This window comes from Trichomycterus rosablanca, chromosome 4 (genome assembly GCF_030014385.1).
Source record: "Trichomycterus rosablanca isolate fTriRos1 chromosome 4, fTriRos1.hap1, whole genome shotgun sequence".
NCBI classification, from domain to species: domain Eukaryota; kingdom Metazoa; phylum Chordata; class Actinopteri; order Siluriformes; family Trichomycteridae; genus Trichomycterus; species Trichomycterus rosablanca.
In genome coordinates, this window is record NC_085991.1 from 10,059,049 (window position 1) to 10,073,245 (window position 14,197).

A 14,197-nucleotide genomic window follows, 5' to 3' on the forward strand; every position below is an offset into this window, starting at 1 on the left:
AGCCTTCCAGACGACCTCAATGCATTCTACACCCGCTTTGAGACGTCGATCCCCACTAGCCCCACAGAGAATACACACACCTCCATTACGCAACCCTCCTCCCCTCCACCAGTTGTCTTACCAGCCCAGGTACACAAAGCCCTGGAGAGGATCAACCCCCGCAAAGCTGCAGGACCTGACAACATTCCTGGGCGGGCCCTCAGAGCATGTGCTAACGAGCTGGCTGATGTTTTTACTTCTATCTTCAACCTTTCCCTCAGACAATGCACAGTTCCCACCTGTTACAAGACCACCACCATCGTCCCTCTCCCCAAGAAGAACCCCCCATCTTGTCTGAATGACTACAGGCCAGTAGCACTCACTCCAATCATTATGAAGTGCTTCGAGAGAGTGGTGCTGGCCCACATTCAGAGCAATATACCAGGCACTACAGACCCCCTACAATATGCATACAGGGCCAACAGGTCTACCTCGGATACCATCGCCGCAACCCTTCATGTCTCTCTCTCACACCTGGCATATAAAGACTCCTACGTCAGGATACTCTTTATTGACTACAGCTCCGCCTTTAACACGGTTATACCTCACAAACTTACAAATAAACTGTCATCTCTTGGACTACATCCCACCATCTGTGACTGGCTTTTAAACTTCCTGACTGGTAGGCCTCAGTCTGTTAGGATTGGAAACAGGACATCAGCCAGCATAATCACCAATATTGGTACCCCGCAGGGCTGTGTCCTCAGCCCTATCCTCTACACCCTGTTTACCCACGACTGTGTTGCCTCCCACCCCGACAACATCATCCTGAAGTTTGCTGACGACACTGCTGTGATAGGTCGTATCACTGGAGGAGAGGAGGCAGCCTACAGGAGTGAGGTGAACAGTCTGGTTACCTGGTGTGTGGACAATAACCTTACACTCAACATAGACAAGACCAAGGAGATGATAGTGGACATGAGGAGGGAGAGGAGACCTCATCAGCCACTGTTTATCCAGGACCTTGAGGTGGAGAGGGTGAACAGTTTTAAATACCTAGGGGTCCACATCAGTGATGACCTCACTTGGACACTAAACACCACACAGGTGTTAAAGAGGGCTCAGCAGCGGTTGTATTTCTTGAGGAGGCTGAGGAAATTTGGCATGTCACCCAAAATACTCAGCAACTTCTACCGCTGCATCATTGAGTCCATCCTGACCAATTGCATCACCGTGTGGTACGGCAGTTCTACTGTGAAGGATCGCAAACGCCTGGAGAGAGTGATAAAGACTGCTACGAAAATCACCAGGACGGTACAACCCTCTCTCCAGAGCATCTACCATCACAGAGTCCACAGGAGAGCTGCGTCCATCATCAAAGACCCCACCCACCCCCAACATGGACTATTCACACTTCTACCCTCAGGCCGGAGATACAGAAGTGTGAAATGCAGGACAACAAGACTAAAGATCTCTTTCTTTCCCACAGCTATCAGACTCTTAAACAGCTGAGCTGATTATTCATAGACACTATCACACTTGCACACAATACTTGCACTATACCGCATATGACTGTTTACAGGTCTACATACAGCTGCACATGTATGTTTACACTACTGTCTTTACATTTTGCACATGTAACTATATTGTCTGATTGCAATATATCTGCTCTCTTCTTGCACAATGTACATAACTTATACTCAGCGTGTGTTTTTTTGAGTGAGTCACTAAGAAGGTGATCCGTTCCTCGTGGTCCTTCAGACAAGGGCTGCGTCTGATGGGTAATCGGGCTGCCCGCTACGGCTCGACCATCAACAGCATGGACCGAGACCGGCTTGGTTAGCGGTTGGACCCCTATCCCCAGCCTGCATACCAGATCGATGTCAATGAAGCTCTCTACCGCTCCCGAATCTACACAAACATTGAGGTTTGTGTTTCCCGAGCCCCAAGACAATTGGTAAAAACAGGCCCTGACCAGGGATGCTAGTTTGGCCCTCTCTCGATTCCCTGGTTCGAGAGCGGCCGACTAGTTTAACGGTTGTCGGGGTCTGGAGCGGGAACCAGACGCCTGAGGGGCATCAGGTCGTGTCGACCCCAATTGCATGCGTTCGGGATCGGGATTGTGCGGAGGGGAGCTAGGAGGGAGCCAGCGTATAAAAGGCCTTAAGGGTGGTAGGAGGATCTATAGTGGCCAGCTCATCCTTTACCTTACCGGAAAGGCCACGATGGAAAATAGCGGTAAGGGCCCCTTCATCCTAACCACACTCTGCTGCTAGCATTCAAAACTCAATAACGTAGTCTGCTACTGAGCGACCACCTTGGGTGAGTTCAAGAAGGCGTGGGCCCGCCTCTCGACCCCCCGTACGGTGAAAAAATGTCTCCTTAAGAGCCTCCTTAAAGGAGCTTTCAGACGAACATTCTGGAGCGTTTTGCTCCCAAAGGGCGGTAGCCCATTCCAATGCCCTCCCAGTAAGAAGGGAAATGATATAGGCCACCTTTGAACGCTCTGTGTGGTAGCGAGACGGTTGCAGTTTAAACGCTAACGAGCATTGAAGGAGAAATCCGCGACACTTTTTCGCTTCTCCCGAGTATCTCTCGGGGGGAGGGATGGGCGTGTCGCGGGTAGCAAACTCCCTTGAGTGGGTTACGGGATTTGGGGTGGCCCCCGAAGTTGGCACGTGTTGAGCGAGCGTGGCTATGCGCTGCGCCAACTCGGTGAGGGCTACCTCATGCCTGCCCAGCACCACCCCTTGGTGGCACAACACGTCAAAGACGGGTGTGGGTTCTGCTGAGTCCATGAGTGGTCGCACCTTTCTGTCACGTGGGGAAAGGAGGACTCAAATGCAGAAAAAATGAGAAAACAAAACCCAATCGGGAAGTCTGATGGCGCCGCTGAAGCTGCAGGCAAAGGAAAAAGCAAAAAGAGAAAATAGTACAGTTGGGCACGAACCCCGGTCTTCCAGGTACTAACCGGGTGCGTAGCCTCCGCACTATAACAGCGCGGGTGAATGAGAGTGGCAGAGCGCTTAAGGCGCTACAGCGTTGGAGCACGGGAGAAGATAACTCCCGGTAATCGCTAGCCCCAGCACAGCGGAAGGCTAGGAATGAACGCGATCGGCGTCTACTTCGCTGAGGGTCGCAGCTGAGGAAGTTCGCCGATCTGAAAAAGAGATATTTAGAAAGAGTTAGATTAGACAGGCTGAGTGCGGATTCGAACCGGTGAATGCAGCGCAAGAGCCGAATGCTTAACGGCGTCGCCACCCAGCGGTTGCTGAAACCAATAACTATTTAGATACTAGAGGTTGCACGGATACTGAACCAAGCACTATCGCTTGCTGTGTAGCAGCACCGCTAATGCTAACCGAGTAAACAAAAGGCAGCGCAAGGGCTGCACGGCGTCGCACCACGCTAATCCTAAAAGGCAAAATAAAGACAAGTACCTCGACCTTGCAGTCTACACACCCGAATGGCGTATGCCACCAGGGGATACCGTCTAAACCTATAAAGAGCGTGGACGAGCTGCCACTTGAGAACAGGGAAACAAACAAAAGGTGCGACACCCGCTGCTGCACAGAGCTGGCTTAAATAGCCAGCCCCGCAGCTGCGGGTGATCAGCCCTAATTAGTCCTCCTCCTATTTAAGGCCCTTGTTTGCTTGGCTCTGTAAGACCTGCTTCGCTGGGAACTCGGGGTGCATTCACCAGCTACCGCAGGTCTCCTAATAGAAACAACTTTTTTTTTCCAGAAGACGTGGAGTTCAGTCGCTCACAAGTCATGCAATTTGGTTGCATTTTTATAGATTACAATTTTATACATTAAAAAATATATTTGAGTACACCTGGTAGTATTAAGATCACTTATTATTATGCCAGATTTCTCAGTTGAGTTGTTAAGTAATTAGTAATCTAATGCCCTTGCTTCTTTTATCATATATAAAAAGCACAATTAACTAACTCAGGTAAAATGTCAATAGATATGAATAGGGGCAGTGGTACATTAGTTGTTAAGAAAATACAGGACTAGTAATTTGAAGTAATTGAAGGGGTTTAAACCCCACAGCTGTAAGGTTGCACTTTTGGGCCTTTGATCATAGCCCTTAACCAACAATCGCTTGCATTGTTTATGGTCACAATTGTAAGTTCCTTTAGTCTGCTAAATGCTGTAAATGTTAATATTCATTTTTATCTCTATTTATTATTGTATTGTACTGTATATTTGAACAACTAATGCAAGACCATTTTGGGACTTTAACAGCTTCTCAGGTGGATTTAAGGTGAACTTTAAACAGACAAATAGCTCCCTCTTTTGAGAAAAGTAGGTGCTGTCAAAGTTGTGTTTTTGTAAAGTGTGGTTTATTTCCTGGCACCATGAGCTGCAGGGTGCCGTGGTACAATGTAGAGTCAGATACTGCAGCAGAGAAGATATTGATGGAACGTTTTCATATGTCATATATACATATACCCGGGAACAGTGCAAACTCTTTGGAAGTCAGGGTCAGATCGCAGGGTCAGCCATTGTACAGCGGCCCTGGAGCTGAGAAAGTTAAGGGCCTTGCGACCAGTAACAATAACAGTAATATAAACATTCAATACAATAAGAAATACAATACAATACAATACAATAAGAAATAACAGCATCAAGAATAAAATCATAAGTTTGCAGCTTTTATGTTCTTATATAACCACTGGACCAACGGGCAGTGGAAATGTTAAAGGCAAGTTTTTGGTTATGAAAATAATAAACATTGTTTCCTTCATGTAAAGGAGTAAAGTGTAAATCAAAAGTAAAAAATAACCCTTTGAAATTCAATTTAAAACTATTATTGTTGAATGTGATGCTCTATATTAATATACCAATACTTAAATATTATTATATTATATTAATATACTATACGTAATAAACTAAACTATTAACTTTTAGCACAGTATCTCCACTGGTATCAACCAAAAACATTTAAGTTTGTTTCTGATATGAATTTCAGTTTACGTAGTACACACAGTTCATAAATATCTGAGGCTGCCTTTGCTGCACAAACATTTAGACTGTTTTGACCCCATATTACTGGTTAATTCTTAGCATGTTTAGATTAAAAGATTAAAATACATATTAAAAGATTAAAATACATTTGCTTGGTAATTATCATTTTCATCAGAATTTCTTATTTTTTTCATGTTTAATGTTGTAACATGGCAGGGAAAGACAGTGTGACCATTTTAATCACATTTGCACTTGTGATATGAGCATTTAATTATATGATATAAGGATATGAGTATTGAGTATATGATATGAGGATATGAGTATTTAGTTATGGGTTGGGTTTTTTACTTGTGAGGTGTGGCCCTGGGTTGCGCATCAGCATCTGTTTACAGCATCATGTACAGTAGATTTAAACTAGAAGATAAACTGAGATAACACATGCACATAATTTACATCCTAGTCAGTATGTCTTTACCATAAAATAAAGGAAAACAATATTCACATTATCAGAAAAGTTGGGACACTTTGTAAACTGCAATAAAAAAAAAAATCATTAGTAATCAGCAGGATAATGCACCATGCAACACAAAATAGTTTAGAAATGGTTTAGGAAAAATTAGTTTAGGGATCATCATCTGTAATCTGAAACTCATCAAACAAGTCAGATTCATGGAAGCCCAACCTTTCAACTCACAGGATTTAAAGGATTTGCTGCTAGTCTTTGTGCCAGAAACCACAAAACACAGTCAGAAGTTTGTGGAGCCCAGGCCTTGATGGGTCAGAGCTGTCAGCATGAGGTGGACATATACAGTGTATCACAAAAGTGAGTACACCCCTCACATTTCTGCAAATATTTCATTATATCTTTTCATGGGACAACACTATAGACATGAAACTTGGATATAACTTAGAGTAGTCAGTGTACAGCTTGTATAGCAGTGTAGATTTACTGTCTTCTGAAAATAACTCAACACACAGCCATTAATGTCTAAATAGCTGGCAACATAAGTGAGTACACTTCACAGTGAACATGTCCAAATTGTGCCCAAATGTGTCGTTGTCCCTCCCTGGTGTCATGTGTCAAGGTCCCAGGTGTAAATGGGGAGCAGGGCTGTTAAATTTGGTGTTTTGGGTACAATTCTCTCATACTGGCCACTGGATATTCAACATAGCACCTCATGGCAAAGAACTCTCTGAGGATGTGAGAAATAGAATTGTTGCTCTCCACAAAGATGGCCTGGGCTATAAGAAGATTGCTAACACCCTGAAACTGAGCTACAGCATGGTGGCCAAGGTCATACAGCGGTTTTCCAGGACAGGTTCCACTCGGAACAGGCTTCGCCAGGGTCGACCAAAGAAGTTGAGTCCACGTGTTCGGCGTCATATCCAGAGGTTGGCTTTAAAAAATAGACACATGAGTGCTGCCAGCATTGCTGCAGAGGTTGAAGACGTGGGAGGTCAGCCTGTCAGTGCTCAGACCATACGCCGCACACTGCATCAACTCGGTCTGCATGGTCGTCATCCCAGAAGGAAGCTGACGCACAAGAAAGCCAGCAAACAGTTTGCTGAAGACAAGCAGTCCAAGAACATGGATTACTGGAATGCCCTGTGCTCTGACGAGACCAAGATAAACTTGTTTGGCTCAGATGGTGTCCAGCATGTGTGGCGGCGCCCTGGTGAGAAGTACCAAGACAACTGTATCTTGCCTACAGTCAAGCATGGTGGTGGTAGCATCATGGTCTTGGGCTGCATGAGTGTTGCTGGCACTGGGGAGCTGCGGTTCATTGAGGGAAACATGAATTCCAACATGTACTGTGACATTCTGAAACAGAGCATGATCCCCTCCCTTCGAAAACTGGGCCTCATGGCAGTTTTCCAACAGGATAACGACCCCAAACACAACCTCCAAGATGACAACTGCCTTGCTGAGGAAGCTGAAGGTAAAGGTGATGGACTAAACCCAATTGAGCACCTGTGGCGCATCCTCAAGTGGAAGGTGGAGGAGTTCAAGGTGTCTAACATCCACCAGCTCCGTGATGTCATCATGGAGGAGTGGAAGAGGATTCCAGTAGCAACCTGTGCAGCTCTGGTGAATTCCATGCCCAGGAGGGTTAAGGCAGTGCTGGATAATAATGGTGGTCACACAAAATATTGACACTTTGGGCACAATTTGGACATGTTCACTGTGGGGTGTACTCACTTATGTTGCCAGCCATTTAGACATTAATGGCTGTGTGTTGAGTTATTTTCAGAAGACAGTAAATCTACACTGCTACACAAGTTGTACACTGACTACTCTAACTTATATCCAAGTTTTATTTCTATAGTGTTGTCCCATGAAAAGATATAATAAAATATTTGCAGAAATGTGAGGGGTGTACTCACTTTTGTGATACACTGTACCAATACTTAAATATTATTATATTATATTAATATACTATACGTAATAAACTAAACTATTAACTTTTAGCACAGTATCTCCACTGGTATCAACCAAAAACATTTAAGTTTGTTTCTGATATGAATTTCAGTTTACGTAGTACACACAGTTCATAAATATCTGAGGCTGCCTTTGCTGCACAAACATTTAGACTGTTTTGACCCCGTATTACTGGTTAATTCTTAGCATGTTTAGATTAAAAGCAGTTGTTAAAATACATTTGCTTGGTAATTATCATTTTCATCAGAATTTCTTATTTTTTTCATGTTTAATGTTGTAACATGGCAGGGAAAGACAGTGTGACCATTTTAATCACATTTGCACTTGTGATATGAGCATTTAATTATATGATATAAGGATATGAGTATTGAGTATATGATATGAGGATATGAGTATTTAGTTATGGGTTGGGTTTTTTACTTGTGAGGTGTGGCCCTGGGTTGCGCATCAGCATCTGTTTACAGCATCATGTACAGTAGATTTAAACTGGAAGATAAACTGAGATAACACATGCACATAATTTACATCCTAGTCAGTATGTCTTTACCATAAAATAAAGGAAAACAATATTCACATTATCAGAAAAGTTGGGACACTTTGTAAAATGCAATAAAAAAAAAATCATTAGTAATCAGCAGGATAATGCACCATGCAACACAAAATAGTTTAGAAATGGTTTAGGAAAAATTAGTTTAGGGATCTCAATCTGATTCATCATCTGTAATCTGAAACTCATCAAACAAGTCAGATTCATGGAAGCCCAACCTTTCAACTCACAGGATTTAAAGGATTTGCTGCTAGTCTTTGTGCCAGAAACCACAAAACACAGTCATAAGTTTGTGGAGCCCAGGCTTTGATGGGTCAGAGCTGTCAATATGAGGTGGACATATAAATGATAACAAACAATACAATATACATTGTGTATTTATTTTTATTTGTTTGTTTTTAGTTACTTAAATAGTTAAACAATGTAAGTTAATAAAAATATGGCAACAGTTAAGAACAGTAACATAGCTGTATTGAGTGTTGATTTAAATCTCCAGTATCAGAGATTTCAATTGGCATTATAAGCTGGGCACTAATCATCAGCAGAAACTCTGGTTTTGATCCAGGTTTTTGTTTATACCAGTGGAGATCCTGTGCTGAATCTGGATATGTACAGGACAGTGTGATGTTGCTGCCTTCAGCTGAAAATACGCTGGTTCGGGTTGGTGTAATGCTCTCAGCGGCCTCTGCTATTAAAAAACAGTTTAACAATTTGTAACATTTGGCTAAATACAAAATCTTACTTGTTTAATAGAAAAACACACAATGAAACATGATGCTGATTGTACAACACTTACCATTATCATCAGTGATAATGAAAAAGAAGAAGAGGAGTAACATCATTGTGCTGCGTGTCAGATTCAGATCTAGCATACAGAGTTGCCTCTTTAAAAGTGTCTCTGCTGTATGTACCCACATCTAGATCCCCACCCACAATTCAGTTTCATTTATGTCAACTCTGCCTTCATCTGATATTGTAAGGTAAAATGACAAACTATTGTTTTGTAAATATCATAACACATGCAAAACGCTCAGTACGCAAAAGTGAAACTGGCAATACCTCACTTATATTAATTCATGAATTGGCTTCAGGTGTGTTCATTAGTAAGCTGGTGATGCAGACTCCCGCTGCACTGTCAGATTGGCTGCTTGTTCCACATGATCGCCCACTGCCTCCTGAGAAATGCAGTTCTCCACATTACAGTCAGCGGTATCATTAGGAACCACAGGCAGTGTGACAGTATCCCCCCCAAATAGTCCGGTACGGCAGAGGACGACCGCCAACCCTCCTGCCTGACTGGCTCCCAGAGTCTCGACGGAGCCGCCCCCGAGGGTGTGGACCTGGCTTATTTGGGAACTTACTGTGAAATTCACTTATCAGGCTTGGGTCAAGAATATTCACTGTGAAATTTCTATTAAAATGACCACAGAAATCCCATACCGGGAGAAAAACGACTCCCGGTATGGGAATTCATCTTTATGAAAGTTTTTCATTCTCTCCATGGTCAAAAGACATAAATTAGTCCTTCAGTACCTCAGATCCAACAATGCAGGTCTTGTCAAAGTGGAAAGAAGTGACTGATGTTGGCGTCAGCCGATGGTAAGCTCTTCAGCTTCCCATATGGGCTAGCGGTCACCCAGGTGGCCCCGGTTCGACTCCCTGTATGGGAATTCGTCCCTATGATGGGACTCGAGCAAAACTTTGCCAATTAGTTTCTCTGTGCCATGTTGCTGTAGCTTAAGAGGCTTGTTCTGTTGGAACTATGACAGCAGTCTATCAGGGAGCAAGCTGACTGATGCTGGCTTCTCAGTATTATAAATCACAATTTACCAAACAGTTATTATCACACAGTATAGGTCACTACTTTAACCAAAAGGTAAAATATATAAGCATGTATTTACTTAGACAGGCACCACACTGTACCACAGCTTCTACTATGCAGACCTCAGAAACGCCTTATGCTAATGCTGAACTGCATGCTTCACTAACCAGTGGTAATAATGATGTTTTTAGTACGTTTATCACACAGAGAAAAACCCACATAACCACACCAGTAAGTTCTTGACAAGAGCTCCCCATACTGTCTATTTAGGCAAAAACAATCTATTGCACATCAAAAAATGAATTATTCCCTTAAGGAATCACTTTGCTAACCATAAAGAAGGGATATTAATTAATTACTTTTCCCATAAAAAGGTAATAGTGAGGTGATGGACTGCTAATCCATTGTGCTCTGCATGTGTAGGAGTCCTATTCTCGTCGAACACAACACCTTTTAAACTTTTAATGCATGCTCAATAATCCAGCTCCACAAAGCCACAAAGTGGAGACCTTTAAACAATGTGTGGTTACTAATCTGTATGTCATTAACATTGTATTAAAATAACGGCTGTATAAGATAAACTGTTTCTATCTGGTGTTATAGTTGTGTTTTTTTGTGAGTAGTGCCAATATTTTGCACAGAGCTGAAAGCAAGAGTTTCGTTCGATGCTTAAAATTCTGGTTTTCGACGAGAATGGGATTCGAACCCACGCGTGCAGAGCACAATGGATTAGCAGTCCATCGCCTTAACCACTCGGCCACCTCGTCTCGCTTTACCTGCTTGTTTCTGGCCCGATTGGTCTGATTGATCAATGTAGCTTTTGTAGATTTGTAAAAGACTGAAGAGCAGAAAGCTCATTTTATTTTAGTTCTCTTTAAAACTGACTTTTAACAAATAATGCACTAATGCAGTGTGCGTGCACATTCTGGTAAACACCCAGATAGTTCTTAAAAGGCAATGTAACTGTTCAAGCCGTCTGGGTTGATCAATCAGACCAATCGGCCCAGAAACACATTTTCCTAGGCAGGTCGATACGACATGGCTGAGCGGTTAAGGTGATGGACTGCTAATCCGTTGTGCTCTGCATGTGTAGTTTTGAAAACCAGACCTTTAAACATTGATCAAAACCCCTGAAATTCTTGCTTTCAGCTCTGATAATTAACCTCTCACCTTTACAACATATTGGTACTACTCACATAATATACAACTGTAACACCAGGGAGAAACAGCACATCTTATACAGGCATTTTTTAATGCAATTGTGTTTTTGGCTTACTTCATGAAGGTAGAGCATGTTCTGACGTGGTGGTTAAGGCGATGGACTGCTAATCCATTGTGCTCTCCACGTATGGGTTTGAATCCCATCCTCATTGAAAACCAAGCCTTTAAACATTGAACAAAACCCCTGAAACTCTTGCTTTCAGCTCTGTGCTAAATATTGGCACTACTCACAAAAAACTCACAACTGTAGCACCAAATAGAAACAGTTCATCTTATACAGCCGTTCTTTTAATACAAAGGTAATGACATACAGATTAGTAACCACACGTTGTTTAATGGTCTCCACTTTGTGGATTTGTGGAGCTGGATTATTGAGTATGCATTAAGAGTTTAATAGGTATTGTTTTCGACGAGGATGTGATTCAAACCCACGCGTGCAGAGCACAATGGATTAGCAGTCGATCGCCTTAACCACTCGGCCACCTCATCTGGTCAAGCTATGAGGAATGCTCTTCTGGTCTGGTTGCAGGTGTGTCATTTGTAATCAAGTGTGGCAGGAGGAGCTTCAGAGGGCTGCATTGGCCTGAAAACGGGTGGAAAGGGTACTACTCTTATGTCCGTTTGCTTTTCCACATATGGTCAATAGGCTGCAATGTTTTCAAAGCACACTAAGGTCATTTGAGAGAACTTTTAAAAGTATTTTCACCTCAACGAGGATTTTTAAAAAACTCTCTTGAATTACTTTGGGTCTGCTTTGAAAACATTGCCACCTATTGACCATATAAGGAAGAACAAACAGACGTAGGAGTAGCAATTCAGTACATCAGTGTTACTTATTTCCAATGTTTTCAAAGCAGACTGAGGTTATTTAAGAGGGCTTTTAAAAGTGTGTTTACTTCGACGAGGATGGGATTCGAACTCACGAGTGCAGAGCACAATGAATTATCCATCCTTTGCCTTGTTCATCCAGTAGTAGACTTTCCGATCCTAGGTAGTTCATAGCCAAATTTATCAGCCATGCACTGATCTCTGTTACTTAAATTGTAACCATCAACCACTAGGGGTCAGTACTTTTATGTTTTGAGGTAGTTTGGAGACTTTTAGCAGATGCAACATGTCAGTTGCTACGTCTTAGCATGTTTTACTTCTGCGCCACCGAAGCACCATAATTGCACATGTAATAACACCTACCCTATGGAGCTTTTGTATTATTTTTGTACAGTTACAGTATAATTAGCACTCTTTAAGTGTATTGATCACTAGTGTGACAATAATACACTTTAGTGCACTGTAGCATATTGAAGATTAGTATACTTAAGTCTACTTCATAGCTTTATAAAAAATACACTTAAGTAAACCTTTGTATATGGTATTTAAAGTGTGCTTTAAGTAAATTACTTCAGCTGTTGTTTAACATACTTTGCAAAAATATACTAAACATCTATTAGAAAACAAGTATTTAAGAAGTATATTAAATTTAAAAAAGTGAGCTGAGGTGCAATTTGTTTTTACTGATACTGCTTGAGAAGTTTCTACAGTTTAACTGGAGTCCACCTGTGCTAAATTCTGTTGATTGGACATGATTGGGGATTACCAACATCTGCCTATAAAAGGTCCCACAGTTGACAGTGCTTATCAGAGCAAACTCCAAGCCATAGGGTCAAAGAAATTATCTGCAGACCTCAGAAACAGGATTGCATCAGGGCATAGATCTGGAGAAGGGTACAGAAAAATTGCTGCAGCTTTTCATGTCCCAAAGAGCCACCAAAAATCTTCCTAGACCTGACCGCCTGGCCAAACTGAGCGATCGGGGACAGATGGGCTTTGGCCAGGGAGGTGAACATGAACCCGAGGATCACTCTCATAGAACTCCAGCGTATCCTTGTGGAGATGGGAGTCACTTTTATGGTTGAGTGGCCAGATGGAAACCACTCCTTAGCAAAAGGCACATGACAGCCTGCTTGAAGTTTGCCAAAAGACACCTAGAGGACTCTCAAACCACAAGATTCTCTGGTCTGATGAACCAAAATGTAAATTTTTGGCCTGAATACCAAGATTCATGTCTGGAGGAAACCAGGCACCGCTCATCACCTGGCTAATGCCATCTTTACAGTGAAGCATGGTGGTGGCAGCATCATGATGTGGAGATGTTTTTCAGCAGTAAGACCAGGGCGACTAGTCCTGATAGAGAGAAAGATGAATGCAGCTAAGTACAACGAGATCCTTGAAGAAAACCTGCTCCAGAGCGCTCTGGACCTCAGACTGGGGTGAAGGTTTACCTTCCAACATGACAATGACCTGAAGCACACAGCCAAGATAACAAAGGAGTGGCTTTGGGGAAAGTCTGTAAATGTCCTTGAGTGGCCCAGCCAGAGTCCAGACCTGAATCAAATCAAACATCTGTGGAAGGAGCTGAATATGACTGTGTAAGGATGCTCACCATCCAACCTGGTGGAGCTTGCAAGAATATGCCAAGAGGAATGAGCACAAATGTCCAGAAACAAGTGTGCCAAGCTTGTAGCTTCTTTCTCAAGACGTCTTGAAGCTGTAATTGCTTCCAGAGGTGCATCAACCAAGTATTAGGCTAAGTGTGTGTACAGATATCAGATTTATTCATTTCGTAATTATTGATGATTGTGTTTAGATGTGTGAGGCAAAAAAATCTATTATAGAATAAGTCTGTAATGTAATACAACCCCAAATCAGAAAAAGATGGGACAATCCAAAAGCCAGGATCTGTCATGATATGGTGTTGTGTCAGTACCATATAATTTACACTTCTCTGATGGCAGCATTAATGCAGGAAAGTACATTGAGATTTTAGAGCAACATCTGCTGCCTTTAAGAGGACATATTTTACAGGGACGTCCATGCAGCCTGTCTGTAGTCCTAACCTTTCCCCAATATCAAAACAACGGCATCCTGTGCTGTTGTACACCTTCAGAAGTGTCTGCAGGAAGAATAAGACAAAATCGTTTAAGGACCACTGAGTTAAAACACTGATTGTTTATTAGATATACAGACTTGGGTTACAAGAATATTGATAAAATGTAAACATGCTAATAGTTCCCTCATCTGATAACAGGTTTTTGTACAGTATAGCTGTATTTCCTGTCACTGTGGGCTGCAGAGCGCAGTAGTACAGTGCAGAATCAGATACTGCAGCAGAGATGATCTCCAGTTCTATTGTTTTTTTTGTTTTTGTTTTGTAG

The 14,197-nt window shown here is 42.4% G+C and overlaps 2 non-coding genes across 2 annotated transcripts; both read right to left on the minus strand.

The window, feature by feature from the left end:
- Nucleotides 1-10,449: 10,449 nt before the first annotated feature.
- On the minus strand, nucleotides 10,450-10,531 carry trnas-gcu (transfer RNA serine (anticodon GCU)). The gene has a single exon. It is a non-coding gene; the product is annotated as a tRNA-Ser (tRNA).
- An 861-nt stretch (nucleotides 10,532-11,392) lies between these two features.
- Nucleotides 11,393-11,474, minus strand: trnas-gcu (transfer RNA serine (anticodon GCU)). The gene has a single exon. It is a non-coding gene; the product is annotated as a tRNA-Ser (tRNA).
- Nucleotides 11,475-14,197: the final 2,723 nt, after the last annotated feature.